Source organism: Vanessa atalanta, chromosome 18 (assembly GCF_905147765.1).
Source record: "Vanessa atalanta chromosome 18, ilVanAtal1.2, whole genome shotgun sequence".
Classification (NCBI taxonomy): Eukaryota; Metazoa; Arthropoda; class Insecta; order Lepidoptera; family Nymphalidae; genus Vanessa; species Vanessa atalanta.
Window position 1 is genome coordinate 1,765,487 of NC_061888.1, and position 16,388 is coordinate 1,781,874.

Consider the following 16,388-nt stretch of genomic DNA (forward strand, 5'->3'; position numbering starts at 1 on the left):
ATATAGCTGCTTATGTAGTTATTGATTGGCTTTTTAATAATATATTAATTATTATATTATTATACTGATATCAATGTATTTCTATTATTATCACTATTAAATAATAAAATATATATTATTAGCAAAACCTGGCAACACTTACCAAAATGTCAGTGTATATATATATATATATAATTTTTTTATGGTAATGTTGGACGGGATGCCTTGACGTGGAACAGCGCCTTCTAATGGGGGGTTATAACAACGTGGACAGTATAACATAGCCCGGCGGCCGAGGCGTGTGAGGAAAAACTGTGTGAAGAGGAAAATCCTCGAGGCACGTACCCGGATAGTAGGCATTACACCAGCCACGAAGAACCCAATTCCGTAATCATGAAAAATACATATATGCATCAACGTTCATGGTGTTAACACAAACTATGTCAAAGAATATTAACGTCAAAGATTAGAAGATAGCACTATTTATTTATAATTTCAATCTTTGTTCCATTTATTTACGACCTTCTAGTTAAATGTAATGTACAGTATGTATTATAAACATTAATTACAAAATAAAATAAAAAAAAACATGACAGATGAATTAAATTTTAAATTCAACCAATCAAATGATCTGAATTTTTGCACACTCAGTGCTGCGGCGTAATTCAGTAAAACTCACTTCGTCATAAATCGACTTACAGTGATACGCTACTATGATATGTGTATCCTTTAAATATTATAATTATTCTAGTTATTATCGCATATTACGTTCTGACGCTTCACAATTATATTCTGCAGTGAAATTCGTATTCATATGAAATTAGTTTTGCCGCTTACAATATGTCTAGTATACTAAGTAAGTGATTACTTGATATTATTACATGTTATTTCTTTTTAAACAAATCGTAACAGGAAATATACGAAAAAGGCGGGATTTTGCTTCAGAAGAATGTAATTTTATTAGTACTAGTATAATTGTTTGTGTTCGAAATTCGCCAATATTTATTGAGAAATCAGAGCAATTTTTGTCATGTACCTTAATGATATAAGTTTTAGTTCCAACTAACGATGACTGTGCCTTAATATATGGATTTCATATACATAATTTTATTATCTCTTTTGTCTAGGAGCGTTTAAGACTGAAGAGGATATCGTTCTTTGGTGCAAAGTCTTATTCAGACCAATTAAAGGTTTAGTTTATCTCCTTAGATATTCTCAATGGTTTCGTAGTGTTTACATTTCCGTATCTCGAAAGGAACATAAAGTATCAGATCATCGGATCACGAGAGAGTTTATAGAGTGCACCTGTGTTTGTGCAAACCCTTGGACTATATATAGCTTATCCCGTGTGTTTCTCTGTTTGAAATGACCGTTGCAACCGATTTCACAGGATAACATTATCTATTTTATTCAAATAGAAAACATACGAATATCATTAATTATATTATGTTAAAGAGTTGAGTAGTTATCTGAAATGTCTTCTCTAACGCAGCATATACATATGTTTTTTTTATGATATAGTTTCGCGGACGAGCAAATGGTCCAACTGATGATGTAAGTGGTAGTACCAACGCCCATAAACAATGGCACTGTTAGAAATATCAACCATTCCTTTCATCGCCAATGCGCCACCAACCTTGGGAACTAAGATTTTATGTCCCTGTGCCTGTAGTTACACTGGCTCACCCTTCAAACCGTAACACAACAATACTGAACACTTCTGTTTGGGGTAGAATATCTGATGAGTGGGTGGTACCTACCCAGACGGCTTGCACGAAGACCTACCTTTTAGTACGTACATATATGCGAAATAATTATTGGTACATAACATGTATAATAAATAAGGATGAGATATGATCTATTTTTCTGTCGATCCGACGCTTATTTAGCATACAGACTGAGCCACGCCATTCAGAGGGGCATTGCCCAGCGTTTGCGTTTGAAATGCCACACGAGTCTGAATGGAGATCCATTTATAATGTTAAAATGTTTTATTCGAATCTTCGAAACGTATTTTAAATATTGAAATTATTATATGTATATGACGTATATATTTATATAACAAAGTCGGGCTGATGGGCAAATTGGCCAACTTATAGGTAAGTGGTCGCCAATGCGCCAACAATGTTGGGAACTACTTAAATTTTTGGGAACTACCCCAAGTCCCAAATTATATACCCTGTGTCTGTAGTTACACTGGCATACTTACCTTTCAAACCGGAACACAACAATAATTGCTTGGCGATGGAATATACAATAATGGTCTTCGAACAGGCTTGCTCTCCTACCAAGTTACTATCCTCAATAATAACTTCTTACTTACGTATTTTGTTTCCTCATCATACCAAGCGGTGGCTTTACCGCTCTTCTAGCTAGTGATCTTCTACAACCGCTGTGAGAAATTCATAACTATATATTAGAATTGAAGACACAGAGTAATGAAAATTCAGACAATTCATATTTAATATAATATCGAGAATATTTTATTGTTATAAGAGGCGAGGTGGCCAAGTGTAATAAATATTCCACAGCTGGGCAATGATCTCCTGTCATTAAAAGTTGGGTTGGAACTTATTTCATAAGACTGCTCAAATGTGATTGGTTAATGATTAGCGTAGGCTAGGACCATCCACCACAGTTAAGTAAATAAAGAATTCCATTAGGTAATAACGCATAAAAGTCCGGACAAATAGATGTCCGGTTGGATAGCTCGTTGAAGCTCGTTGCTGCTTGCTCTGCATTTGCTTTGCAAACCGCAAAAAGCCATTTATTTTCTACCGAGCTAACTCCGTCAAGCGAAATGGACCTTTGTGAGATCTGATTGATATTTCAATATGAATGAAAACGGTAAATTTGAGTGATATCAATTTTCCGTAAAAAATAAGTTTTCTAGTTATACATTAATATGGAATATACAAAATAGGGGTGATGAGAGATGTTCTACTTTTCAGACATTAATTGATGTCGTTTCCTAATTGCGAATAATTCATTCAGCACGATTATAACACTCACGTACTTCGATTATTTCAAAACAGACATTGTGAAATAAGAGGACGTGTGAAGTGATCTTTATTAAGAGCCACGCTTAATCACCAATCAAATGTAAATGATTGGTAATTAAGCGTGAAACTTCATCGTGTAGTATCAAGGTCACTGTGCGCGCATATCGAGAACATTCACTCTCATCAATTATCTTATAACGACAAAAGAAGTATAACTTCAAAAAAGTTTTTGTAATGTTTACGCTACGTGGTTTTGCGTCTGAACTGTCTACGGTCGTGTTGGTTCCATTGGGTTATAAGAGTTAGGGGATGGATATTAGTTTATCAATTATGACCAAAACCGGTCAAGCCAATGACTTTATCATCAAATAAAATTAATTTTTTTAAATTGAAATCCTTAGCACCACGTGAATAGATTCTCTATTCAAGTGATGCTAAGCATTTGTTTAAACCTATATATTCTACTGCCAAACAGTAGTACTTATTATTTTTTGTATTATTGTTTGAAGGGTAAGTAAGCCAGTGTAATTATAGAAACAAGGGATATAATAACTTCTCATATTTAGTGGCGGATTGATGATTTAAGAGGACAGACGTTGACCCCTTATCATCAGGTGGCAATTTTCCCGTCAACCTACCAATTTTATGTTAAAAAGATAGCATTGAATATAAAACCCCGGTTAAAAAAATCTTATTGGTTAATTCAACATCATCCATCCTCCTGCCCTTATCCCAATTTTACTTGGGATCGGATGTCTTTTTCTTCCATACTTCTCTGTTGGACGTCATGTCACGAGTAACATTATTTCTAACCATATTGTCTTTCACACAATTAATTTTTAATTAAGTTAATTCAAAAATTAAATTATATATATATATGTTAAGAGAATACATTTAAATGAACATATCCTGTCTGAAAATTAAGAAAAACCGGGAATATTGTAACAAAAACGGGACTCGGTAAGCATTTACAAACATCTCTTATTTTAATTTGGTTAACATGTTTCATTCATAACGTATTATGAGAACAGCTTAGGAAAACGGTTGTACTTAACTTGGCTGGCTTACTTAGTTCTTGATGCCTTGGATTATTTGACCCCAGGTCGGGACGATGAAGATATTGGGTTTTTCGGAATATTGTAAGGAGTATTCTGGAGTCTGGAGGTTGGAAATGTTGTACACATTCCGTGGCTGTACATTTTCTGGTCGTGTCGGAGTTGCCGTACAATAAAAATATGACGGTGAGGGAATGAAGAGTGCTTATGCACAACAACATATCCTGCATAGTTGGCTAGTATCTTTTGACTCCTGCCTACTGACTGCCTCCTGCCTCCTGTCCTAGCCAAAATCAGTTAGGAGGACATTATTATTGTTATATAAAAAAGCTCTCAAACTCGAGAGGAAAGGAAGCTTTTGCGCAATAATTGGATGTTTGTAGGCTTTTATTTACTTTTTCTTACATTTCAACCAATTTTTTTTAATAGACAATTTCGTTGGATGTCAATTTTTCACGCTAAAGCAATTTTCCTTCTATCCTTTCTTTTTTTTAGACGAACGCAAACACATATATGGGATTGTATTTTACGAATGAAAACGTATTCTGTTGTATAGAATTTGTCAATTTTCTGCCTCGTATCTCATAGGTTCGACTTGATGGAATTGAAAAGAAATGGGATCATAGGGATATTATTAAGGGTCCAATTGTCAGTACGACGTGTATGTAGCCGAAATAGTTCAAAAGCCGAATAAATAAAGGTGTAGCTTAAGATACGATGATTGGATAAAAATTTTGTTAAACTTTAACTTGATAAATTTTCAAGTCTAAAACTTAAGTTTTACTTTAGGGCGGTTTAGCAACATTATCATGTAGTTTCGATGACGCACTGCGCGCACATCATAAAAGAACACTCTCATAAATTTTTCATAGCGACCAAAAGAAGTAAAACTGCAAAAAATATTTCTAGCCTAGAATTAATATAAATAAACCACCAGATCATACAAATTTAAAGTTACTCACTAACTCGGTCTTTACTTGGTGGTAGGGCTTTATTCGAGCCCTTTAAGGTATTCCGCCAAATAGCAATAGGTACTTAGAATGTATTTATGTGTTCCGGTTTGAATTTGAGTGAGCCAGCGTAACTACAGATATAAGGAACATCAGCTCAGTTCCCAAAGTGACGACAAGGCGATTACAGCTTTTACTTCTCCCACTGATGGGAATTCCACCACGCTGCTCCAATGTGAGTAGGTGGTGCTTACCTGGGCTTGAACTCGCGATCATCAGTTATGATTCACGCGTTCTAGCCACTGGGCCAAATCGACTAAATATATATAGATAGTGCGTATCCTACGAATGGGATTCTTCGTAAATACAAGCAACAACACAAATAAAATCTAGTAATATATTCACGTATTTTATAGACTACGTTTGTGCACTATGAATTATTTATTATCCTCGGACTAGTGATGTGTAGCGGTTACTTTGATATATCGATACTTTTAGACTGAAAAATGTTATATAAAAGTCATTTATTGTCTATTTTCTATAAAATGTATCCTTCTTTGAAGCTTTTTATATTTTATTGAGAACCTGAAAATGTTTTTCGTATGAATTGAGTACTAGGACTTCTCTTTCTTGGACTGTCAGTTTGTTAATAGATAAGTGTGTTTCTTAAGGCGAATCCCCTAAATCCCCTTGGGGTTGTTTGATATATATAAAGGCTTATATTTTGTTGCAGATTACAAAAAAAAAAAAACTTAAGTCATATTTTAGTATTACAAGCTCTTTGGTAGTAATTATTTTTTCGTTTTCTTTTTTTATTTAATTTACGTGTGGACTAGTTTATTATTGGTTGATTTTACATAAATTCTAATTGATCATGTGTTAAATATGTTGTAATGCAATTCTTCTGCAGGTAAAACCTCCTCCAAAGATATGTTCTCTATTTTGGACAACTTGAATCTGATAGCCGGTACCGTTAATCTGTTTAATACATAAATATATCAATTTGGACTCCTGATTGATTGATTGATCCTGGCCTATTGAAAATGTCCTTGCTCCAATTTTAATGAAACATTCATTTAAGCTACGCAGCATTTCAATAAGCTGTTTCAGCTACTCTGACACGCGTCGGCGGGTCAAAGGTGTTTCATGTGCATGCTATATTGACCCCTATCCAGTCCAAGTGATTTATGTCTAGTCAATAGGATATCTTCATACATAATTGATGTATTTCAAAGAATAAATGAAATAGAAACTAACTATTCTATTGTTTTCTGTATAATCTATTGAATAGTATACATGTGGTCAACAGTATCGTCCAAATCCGATTTGTCCAAGAAACATAAACTCTTCAGATATTAATGTAAAAAGTAGTATGCGTCGATTCTTGGTTTGTTTTTTTAAGTTATCAACATCCACGAGCTCAAAGTTGCCCGTGCCTTTTTTACTTAATGTTTTTATTTACGGCGGTTTCCAATTTTCTTATTGACTAAACATCAGCTGGGATGAGAGCTCGTTGTTCTTCTGGAATGACGTGGCGCATTGACGTTATAAATATTTTCTGTAACTTACGCAATTTTTTGTAATTTTAATTTACAATATGTATATATTTTTATTATAGCTCCTTCATTGGGGTTTAAGCTTGCCTCATATAAAATTTAATCAAATTCGTCCGATATGAACCCAGGCCTGGACGCCATTTACTGGGTAAAAAAAGTCATAACCATTGCACTATTGCTCTCCTGTTTTCTCAAGAAGAAAAGTAATGTAAAACCGTTTTTCCATAACGTAGCCCCAATATCAATTAAGGACACGTGGCAGAATTTTACCCGAAGCATGTATCCTCACTATCCTTCAAAGCCAAACATGAGATAATTTAAAAGCTAACTTATATAAAAAAAAATCAGTTACCCGGATTTGAACGTGAAACATACAAATAAAATCTACGTATCTTCTGAACGACTGGGCCATCTCGTCGTAAGTATATTTACATAATAATGTAATTATGTAAAAAGCTTTACATTTCGTTTCGCCCTCCACGTCGAGATAGGAATGGTCGGTGAAGAGGCGTTAACCAACCGCATTGTTTATTCAAGCAGGAAAATACCTGTAAGAGTATTTTTTTTTAAACAAAATATACATTTTTAGGGTTCCGGACCCAAAGGATAAAATGGAACCCTATTACTAAGACTCCGCTGTCCGTCCCTCTGTCACCAGGCTGTCATCAGGCTGTATCTCATGAACCGTGATAGTTCACGGGTGAAGTACTTCTGTTGCCGCTGTAACAACAAATAGTAAAAAAACTGAATAAAATATATGTTTAAGGAGGCTCCCAAATAACAGACAAATTTTTTTTTTTTGACATGATGTTTTTATAGATAACGGTACGGAACCCTTCGTGCGTGAGACTGACTCGCACTTGGTCGCTTTTAAAATACATTAACTTTTATTGAGTTACTGTTATTTTTTTCGATATTTTACTTATACAAGCTTTTATTTAATTTTCACACCAATTTGTTTAAACTCGAAATGACTTATTGCTGTAATTAATGGTTAAAATATGATTGAAAAACGTAACTTAAGGAGTGAGGATGAGTGTAGAGGAAGGGAGGGGAGGGACTTAAGAAAGTATGGATGGAGTGTGTGAATTGGGATATGATAGAGAAGGTTGTGAACGATCAAATGACGAACAATAGAAAAGAATTTACACCCAAATAGATTTAGGTAACGTACAGGGAAAGGAAGAAAAACAGTAGGATTGAAACACGTATCATTAAACTTGAATAGTTTTCTATTTAAAAACATTAGCAAATAAAACAAAAGCGTGGAATATTTGTTCAAATAAAAAAAAAATAATGGAATAATATTTTCATTCTTTACAATCAATATATATTTAATATTTAACCTCTAAAAGTTCAATAAGGACTGAAACAACAGTGGAATACTACAGACCATTTCTTAATACTGAGAAAGGGTTATTTTAAGGGTTACCTAGTTATATACAGTGTGGAATTAAAAAATTTTGAAGTAACAATAATAATTTAAATTTTTTATGCGACGGTGAAAATGTGTACGTCCGAGAAAACGATGTTATAGAAAACCATTACAGCTGTCTTTCCCACAAAATGCCAGACCGAAGTAAAATTTGTTATTCAAAACGTTGTTGAATTATTTAAAAGACGATTTTGACTACGCTCAGTTTGTTTTTATATTCCGACATTAGGACGATGATCCTTTATGACGGGACTGAAAAATTACGAGGTGATAATAACTTCATTTCATCTACGGATGAAACAGGATAATTTGTAACACAATGAATTAAGCAGTAATAGGATGAGAGCTGCTGTTTCTGTTTAAAAAAAAACTTAGAACTTTTTGGTAGTTTTATAAAGATTTATAGGTTTTTTCTTTACGGTTTCGGTTGGGTTCTATTTTTTTTTTATAGATAATAAATAAATAAAACCTATTTTTTTGCCGCGGTCTGGGATAAGCACCGACTTTTTTTTCTTCGAATGTGTAGTCAAAAATCGAACCCACTGCGATGAGACGTATCCTTGGGTAAATCATTACGGAGAAAATTACTATGACTTCCAAATACCAAGAAAATACAGAATAACTTTATAATGAAACACATTTTTATTTACAAATGAAAATACATTAACGGGAGTGATTCCATGACCACTTCCATGTAGATTATGATTATGGACATATACCATACTTAGAATAACAATTGGAAACATAAATTATTAAAATATATATTAGCGTCTATATCACTTTATTTAAGATTATTAAAATATATCTTTATAAAATGGCCTAAATGAGAATGTGCACAAGTTAATTAATTAATTAATTCTTTATAAAGACTTGCATACGGTACAGAAAAAAACATCGTAGTTTATTTAAAATGAAAGTAACGTGAATTGGAACGTGTTTCTTCGCAATGACATTATTTTGACATTTGGAGTTTGTTGACAGTATTTTGACGTTTGTTATCATTATCCCTTTTTATTTGTGACTTTGCAACGTGTGTTAGAATAACAAAATGGTTGATCCATCCGACAGCTGTTTTTTATAGGCATACTTGGCTTTTTTTCGAGTACGTGAAAAATGGAGGCGTATTTTAGGCGATAGCTTTAAGTAAACTATTTCAGAAGGGGAAGCAACGCTTCCACTATTTATATTATATGGAGATTCCTATTAATCAGCCTATATGAAATTACATATATATTTAATTTTATGATATAACAATTATTATTTTTTTGTCTTATTACTAATTAATTTCGAATTCAATGTGAGTAACATTAATATGTAGTATTTCTAAAAAGTTTTGAGATCTGGTTCATTAGCATTAGCAGCCCGTAAATGTCCCACTGCTGGGATAAAGGCCTCCTCTCCCTTTGAGGAGAAGGTTTGGAGCATATTCCACGACGCTGCTCCAATGCGGGTTGGCGGAATACACATGTGGCAGAATTTCTTTGAAATTAGACACATGCAGGTTTCCTCACGATGTCTTCCTTCACCGCCGAGCACGAGATGAATTATAAACACAAATTAAGCACATGAAATTTCAGTGGTGCCTGCCTGGGTTTGAACCCGAAATCATCGGTTAAGATGCACGCGTTCTAGCCACTGGGCCATCTCGGCGCACCACCTGGTTCTATTATATAAAATATTCAATATTCTTATATAAAATAAACGCTCCAAATTTTTTTTCTGAAAAGAAGAAAATATATAAATAATTAAATATTATAAAAAGTTTTTACTAACAATTTTACTGAATATAATATTTTCCAGTGATCAACTTACGTTTACGTTACTTTTTACTTCACTAAAGTAAAGTTTGTCATTTATGATCTTATCGATTACAGACACAGTTACCATCTTTCTTCCCACACAGCTATAATCCTATAGGATAGAAATTCGACAAAACCAGAGTTGAATTACAACCATAATCTTTACGAACTTTCCAAGACAAGGAAGTTTAAACAATCAACAAACTCTGAAAATCTTTTGACAACCCACCCGAGTTTCTTTCGCCGATTCTTCTCAGGTCTCAGCATTTTCTTTCCGAACCAGTTGTAGAATTTTAACAGTCAATGAGATAGTGTAATACTTCTATGTTGAATAAAGATAATTTAACTTGAATTTTGACAGTGAAGTCTAACATTTTTTATCGGCCCCTGATTGTATATTTGACCACAAGATCGTCAGCATTATAAATTGGTCACTAGTCTAACGGGACAACAAGGGGATGAATAAAAAATAAAACAATTAAATTTAAAATATACAAGAAGTTATATAAATAATAATACTTATAACTATTAGTTATAAGTTCTATATTCTCCATATTATAATCTGTTCATATCCTATATACCAACCAATCTTAGCCGGGATATATCATATACATAATATATTAAATACAAAAAATGTTGATTTTTCCTGTACCAGGAACCTTAACGTTCTCAAAAGTACCAGCAAGTTTTCTAAATAATTCCATGAAAACGTATGTAGGACAAACACACATACTTTAATTTGTATAGATTGTAATTAACGTTATCTGGTTTGTTAACAGAAGAGATTAGCACTGTCGTTATAATCCTTTGACCCAACAGCTTTTGTCAATTGACACGTCTAACTGTCTAACAATATAACTGAGTCAACATTGATTGCGGAGTTTAAGCTCTATGTGTTAAGGTCACAGATTTAGAGTAGGCTAGATAAAACAAGACAACCGACAACCGAAAAAGTTTCTGCATCGCACAATGGTTTATCTCTCTAAGTGTGCCGTTATAAACTGTAAATCTACTACGGTAGTGAATAGATTCAATGGAGGAAATACCTAATATCGGTATGTTACTTGGTGGTGCTAGTAGGTACCGCCCATCAATTATTCTACCGCCAAATAGCAGTACTCAGTATTGTTGTTTCCGTTTGAAGGGTAAGTGAAACAGTGTAGATGTAGAAGCACAAGGGACATAGGGCATCTTGGTTCCCAAGGTTGGTGGCGCATTGGTGATTTGAGGAATGGTTAATGTTTTTTCCGCCATTGTCTGTGGGCAATGGTGGTTCAATAGCTCGTACGCCAATCTATTTCATTAAAAAAAAAATGAGTGACGTCATTGTAGGTATAAAAAAGAAGGCACGCTCGGTTCATACTATCTAACGAACATGCGGCATCTAGGCTACTCTAAATCTGTGGTACGAGTACTATAAAGGCCGATATCACTTCGTGATGATATAAGGCTCACGAGCTCGTTTAAGATATAAAGTTTAAGGGTTAAGCCCGCTGTAATGAGTTAACTAATATTCCTACGTTCTATTATATAATTCATTAGCAGTCTGTAAATATCCCACTGCTGGACTAAGGCCTCCTCTTCCTTTAAGGAAAAGGTATGGAGTATATTCCACAACGCTGCTCCAATGAGGGTTGTTGGAATACACATGTGGCAGAATTTCGTTGAAATTATACACATGCAGGTTTTCTCACGATGTTTTCCTTCACCGCCGAGCACGAGATGAATTATAAGCTCAAATTAAGCACATGAAAAGTCAGTGGTGCTTAACTGGGTTTGAACCCGAAATCTTCGGTTAAGATGCACGCGTTCTAACCACTGGGCCATCTCGGCTCTCATATAATATTATGACTTTATTTCAAACCCATAAAGTTGCCTGGAAGAGATCGCTTTGTGATCAGACCTTAGATGTTTTTATAGTATTGAAATTTTTATATATTGTATCTTTATTTTACCTTTACAACCACTTTAGTAATAATAATTTATCTTCATATAATATGTAGGCCATCTGATGGTAAGTGGTCACCGATGTCCATGGACATTACTGTAATATTATCTACCATTTCGTACATAACATTAATGCTCCACCTTGGGAGCTAAGATGTTATGTCTCTTGTATCACTGGTTCACTCAATAATTGCTGTTTGCTGGTAGAATATCTAATGAGTGGATACCTAACTAGACGCGCTTGTACAAAACTAAGATCAAGACCACTTCTGACTGTGAGTTTTTTTATGTTATTATTTTTATTTTTCGTTAACTAACAATGTTTATAAAATAACAAAAACATTGTATTATAAAATCAAACGTATCTCATTGTGATGTCTTCCAGGGACTCTGGAGTGTAATCTATATGAGTTTGTAATGACACTGACGCACAGTCAACATTGATTGATTGATTTCTACTGACCGATTTTGGGCTCGTGACACGTCGGCCATTCAAAGGAGACTAGCGAAATGCGTGTGATAAAGTATTGGGCGAGTAATGCGGATACACTGTTGTACTCCTTATTCTCCTCCTCACTCTCATTATCTATGGAAGGGAAGGGAAAGAGTCTTAACCCCTTCCCATAATATATTGTTATTAGTGGGAGGCCCGCGAAACTTCGCGTTTATCCGATAGATTTTTAGAAATTTTGAAACCTATGACAGATTTTATTTTGAATTGATTCACCTACATTTTGTTATATATATGGTCATATATATATATCGTAGAGAAACACGCGTTTTTCATTTGTTTTTTTTTTATAGTCGAACCGGACAGTAAATTTTTCCTCACTCTAAAATTAATTATTTGTTAAATCATAACAATTTAGTAAATTGCATTTAATATATAAGATTTAAATGTTCTTCTAAATTCAAATTCACCGCCGTAATATCTGACATTAACGCGAATATAACAAGTGCCATTTTAATTTGTAACATAATAGCTTATCTTCGCCGGTGTCGTTCATATGTTACAAATTATTTTGAACCATATGGTATATTGTTTTAACTATATGATTATTGATACAAAAAGTTGTCATTTTTAAGAAAAAAATATTATATGTTTGAAGTATGGGTGGCATGAGACAGGGGATGTGGATGTCGCAGATTTTAATTGTAGTAAGCGCCAAAACATTTTATTGCTATAAAAATAAAATGAAAGGTTTTTAAGGAGATCCCTAAAGGCAGGGCTGGGTTATTTCAAAATGTAATTAATTATCCAAAGTTTTCCCCATTAACCTATTAGTATAAAAAAATTAAAAAAAAATGTTAGTTCGAATAAGACGTTTGAGCAGAAAAAAAATATCAAAGATCTTTATTAGTTTTTCGTTCATTTTTAAAAGATATAAATTATCACAACAGAGAAAACAGCTGAATATTTCAAAATTTAAATTTCGAATAGCGCTCGTTATTGCGTACATGAATACTATAACAAACGGCGGTTGAATGGATTGCCAGTTCGTATATTTCGCCGAATACATCACATTTAAAAATAATACCGCAGACATTTTTAACTTTGCCGTTTCATAAGTTCAAATCATTTGTAAAAAATACATTGGTAAAGAAGGCACATTATTCGATACAAGATTATATAGATGATAAAAAAGCGTGGAATTAATGCTTGTTGTCTTCCAGGCAGGATACATAACATACATATATAATTGCATTTAACTAACATGACTGTATTTTTAGATGTTGAAAAAGAGTAACTACTGAATTTCTTGCCAGTTCTTCTCGATATAATCTACATTCCGAATCAGTGGGAGCATTACTTAAATATAGTTTGTTAAATGACGATACAAAAGTGCTTCTAAAAGCCCACTTGTATAAAGTATATTTTGATTTGATTTGAAAATATAGCGCTTGCCGAGATGAATGTCCATTGCGAACCAAAGATTGCGAGTTCAAATCTAGGTAATCAATTAATTTTCGGGCGCTCAATTTGTGTTTATATATAATTCTGAACTTATCTGAGCTCTGAATTATCAAAGGCTTAGTTTGTGTCGACAAACATACATTCCTTTAATTCCGCATACGTTGGACGAAAATCATGTTAGTAAATATTCCGAATTCGAGTACCGTCGTGGATAACGCCTAAGCCTCCCCAAGGATGTATTTTTAAGTAGTCTTTCAACTTGATCTTCGCTACCTTCAAGACGTCCGATGGACTTGAAAAATAGTACACGAAAAAATGATGGATGACAATACCATCCTTTTATAATTATGACCTTGTATCCTGGAGGGATTTGCTAGAATAACCAAAAATGATACCTACGTACCATTAAAAGTTATTGATACCATTCCAATAGTCTCAAAAATGACACCTTTGTTGCAAGTTGCTGAGGAGTTTAATATCTTGATGATGCTGCTGCACCAGATCAGGTCATGTTATTGTAATATCAGTCCAGTAGACAAGTTGCATGACATAGACAAGTAGCATGTTTAAGAACGTTTGCGTGAAACGTTTGTTTATATTTCTCTGTGATATTGAATATATATTTCGGAGGAGCAGGATGCCGAACAGTTGGGTTCGGGGATTGATCCGACATTTTGGAAGAATCATAATAATATCAAAGGATTATTGTAATCCTTTGATATTATTATTCATCTCGATTAAGAGCAAATGGGTTTGCAAGCAACCATCGCATTGGAGTAGTTTGTCAAAACATAACGACTCGAGTTGCCATGACACTTACAAATCCATTCGGCGTGACGCGCTCTTAAAAGTAAATCAGCCATCAAACATTATTGCCAACTATTAATTAATTATCCAAATCAAAAATCAAAGTAATCTCGCCCCGTTATATATAAAACTCGTTGAGATTCTTTCGCCTGTTTCGCGGGTCAGCTATTTTCTTTTCCGAAACGCTGGTCATGTTTAATTGCCACTAAGTAAGTGTAACGCTACGACATTGGATATAGGAATTACAAATTTGTTTCGATTTTCGAATTACTAGTTAGTCCCATCCCTGTATTAACAAGAAAAGAGCTGATGATCGAAGATCATCGAACAAATTTCTTAAAACGCTAGTTAAGATCGCTTTCTATTAAGTCACCTTCCACAAATAAAAATCAAATCGAAATCTGTTCATCCGTTCAGAAACTACGAAGCCAAAGACAGACAGAGGCGTTAAATTTATTATATCTTTTTGTAGTAGTACATTAATAATAAACTTATGTAATATATCTTGTGAGTAAAAGTTGTCATAACATGTCAGTTTATCGTTCATTTGGTTAAGTTGTTTTCGCGTGAATCCAAGTATATACAAATAGGTAACACTCAATCTTACTATGATTATAAGTTTGGTTTGATATATGTTTGTTACTCAATCACACCAAAACATCTGAATGGATTATAGTCTAGTATAGCACATAGGTCATTTTTGATCTCAGAAAAATGTACATATTAACTGTATCCTCCTCCTCTAAACGTGGACGAGGCCGCAAGCGAAATCTTGTCTTCTACAAAATTAACACATGAATCAAAGTACTCCAATTATACTATGTATGTGTATGTGTATATATATATACATTTTAATATTATTTGTAATAGGTAGATCGACTGCTAAAGGTAAATGGCAACAAAAGCCCATAGACATTGGCGCAGCAAGAAATATTAACCATTCCTTGCATTGCCAATCTTCCACCAAGCAAACTAAAACGTATGTCCCTTGTACCTGGAATTACAATGACTTTTTTTATGGCATAGGTTTGCAGACGAGCATATGGGCCACCTGATCGTAAGTGGTCACCACCGCCCAAAGGCAATGGTGCTGTAAGAAATATTAACCATTGCTTACATCGCCAATGCGCCACCAACCTTGGGAACTAAGATTTTATGTCCATTGTGCCTGTAGTTACACCGGCTCACTCACATTTCAAACCGAAATACAACAATACTGAGTAATGTTGTTTGGCGGTAGAATATCTGATGAGTGGGTGATACCTACTCAGACGGGCTTGCACAAAGCCCTACCGTCAAGTAACCACCACTGACTCTCATTCATACTTCAAAGAGCTGTGCATCCGTACTTTAAATAAGGCTTTGTGTTATTCTGGCACAAATAAGTAAGAATATATTTTTTTAATGTAAGTTTATAAATAGATTTTCATTTTAATAGATAACACATTTAAAAAAATACTGTTTATAAAAGAATAATGAATATTTTTGTGTCGCCATCACAATACTTATTAGTACGGTGACTTATTTTTAACGCTTACCGCAACATGGGGTTTATTCGTTTGTTTTTATTACGCCATCATTTTCGTGAGTGGATTGTTAAGGAAATTTGATTGTCGCAATTACGTCATACCGGCGCCGCGCTGCTGATATTACTCTTGAATTTTTTCACCTGGCATTTTTATAAGTAACACTTAAATTTATTATGATGTTAATATTAATGTTCCAAGAGTTCAAATTTTCATCTCCTTATATTAAGGATGTTAAGATAATACATTGATTATTTATGAAAGTAAACTGCCTGTTAATGTTCCACTGTTGGGTAATTTCTCTTGAGGAGCAAGTTTGGTCGGGAAAATGGTCTAACGGATAGTTAGCGGTGAAATGGATTATGGCCAGTGATGACATTATCTTTAACCATTACCAACATCGCCAAGGCGCCACCA

General features: G+C 34.0%; 1 protein-coding gene across 2 annotated transcripts in view; it reads left to right on the top strand.

The window, feature by feature from the left end:
* Window positions 1-16,388, top strand: part of LOC125071075 (sodium/calcium exchanger 3) — a 129,285-nt gene that overhangs the window by 99,661 nt on the left and 13,236 nt on the right. The gene's annotated exons all lie outside the window — the stretch shown is intronic.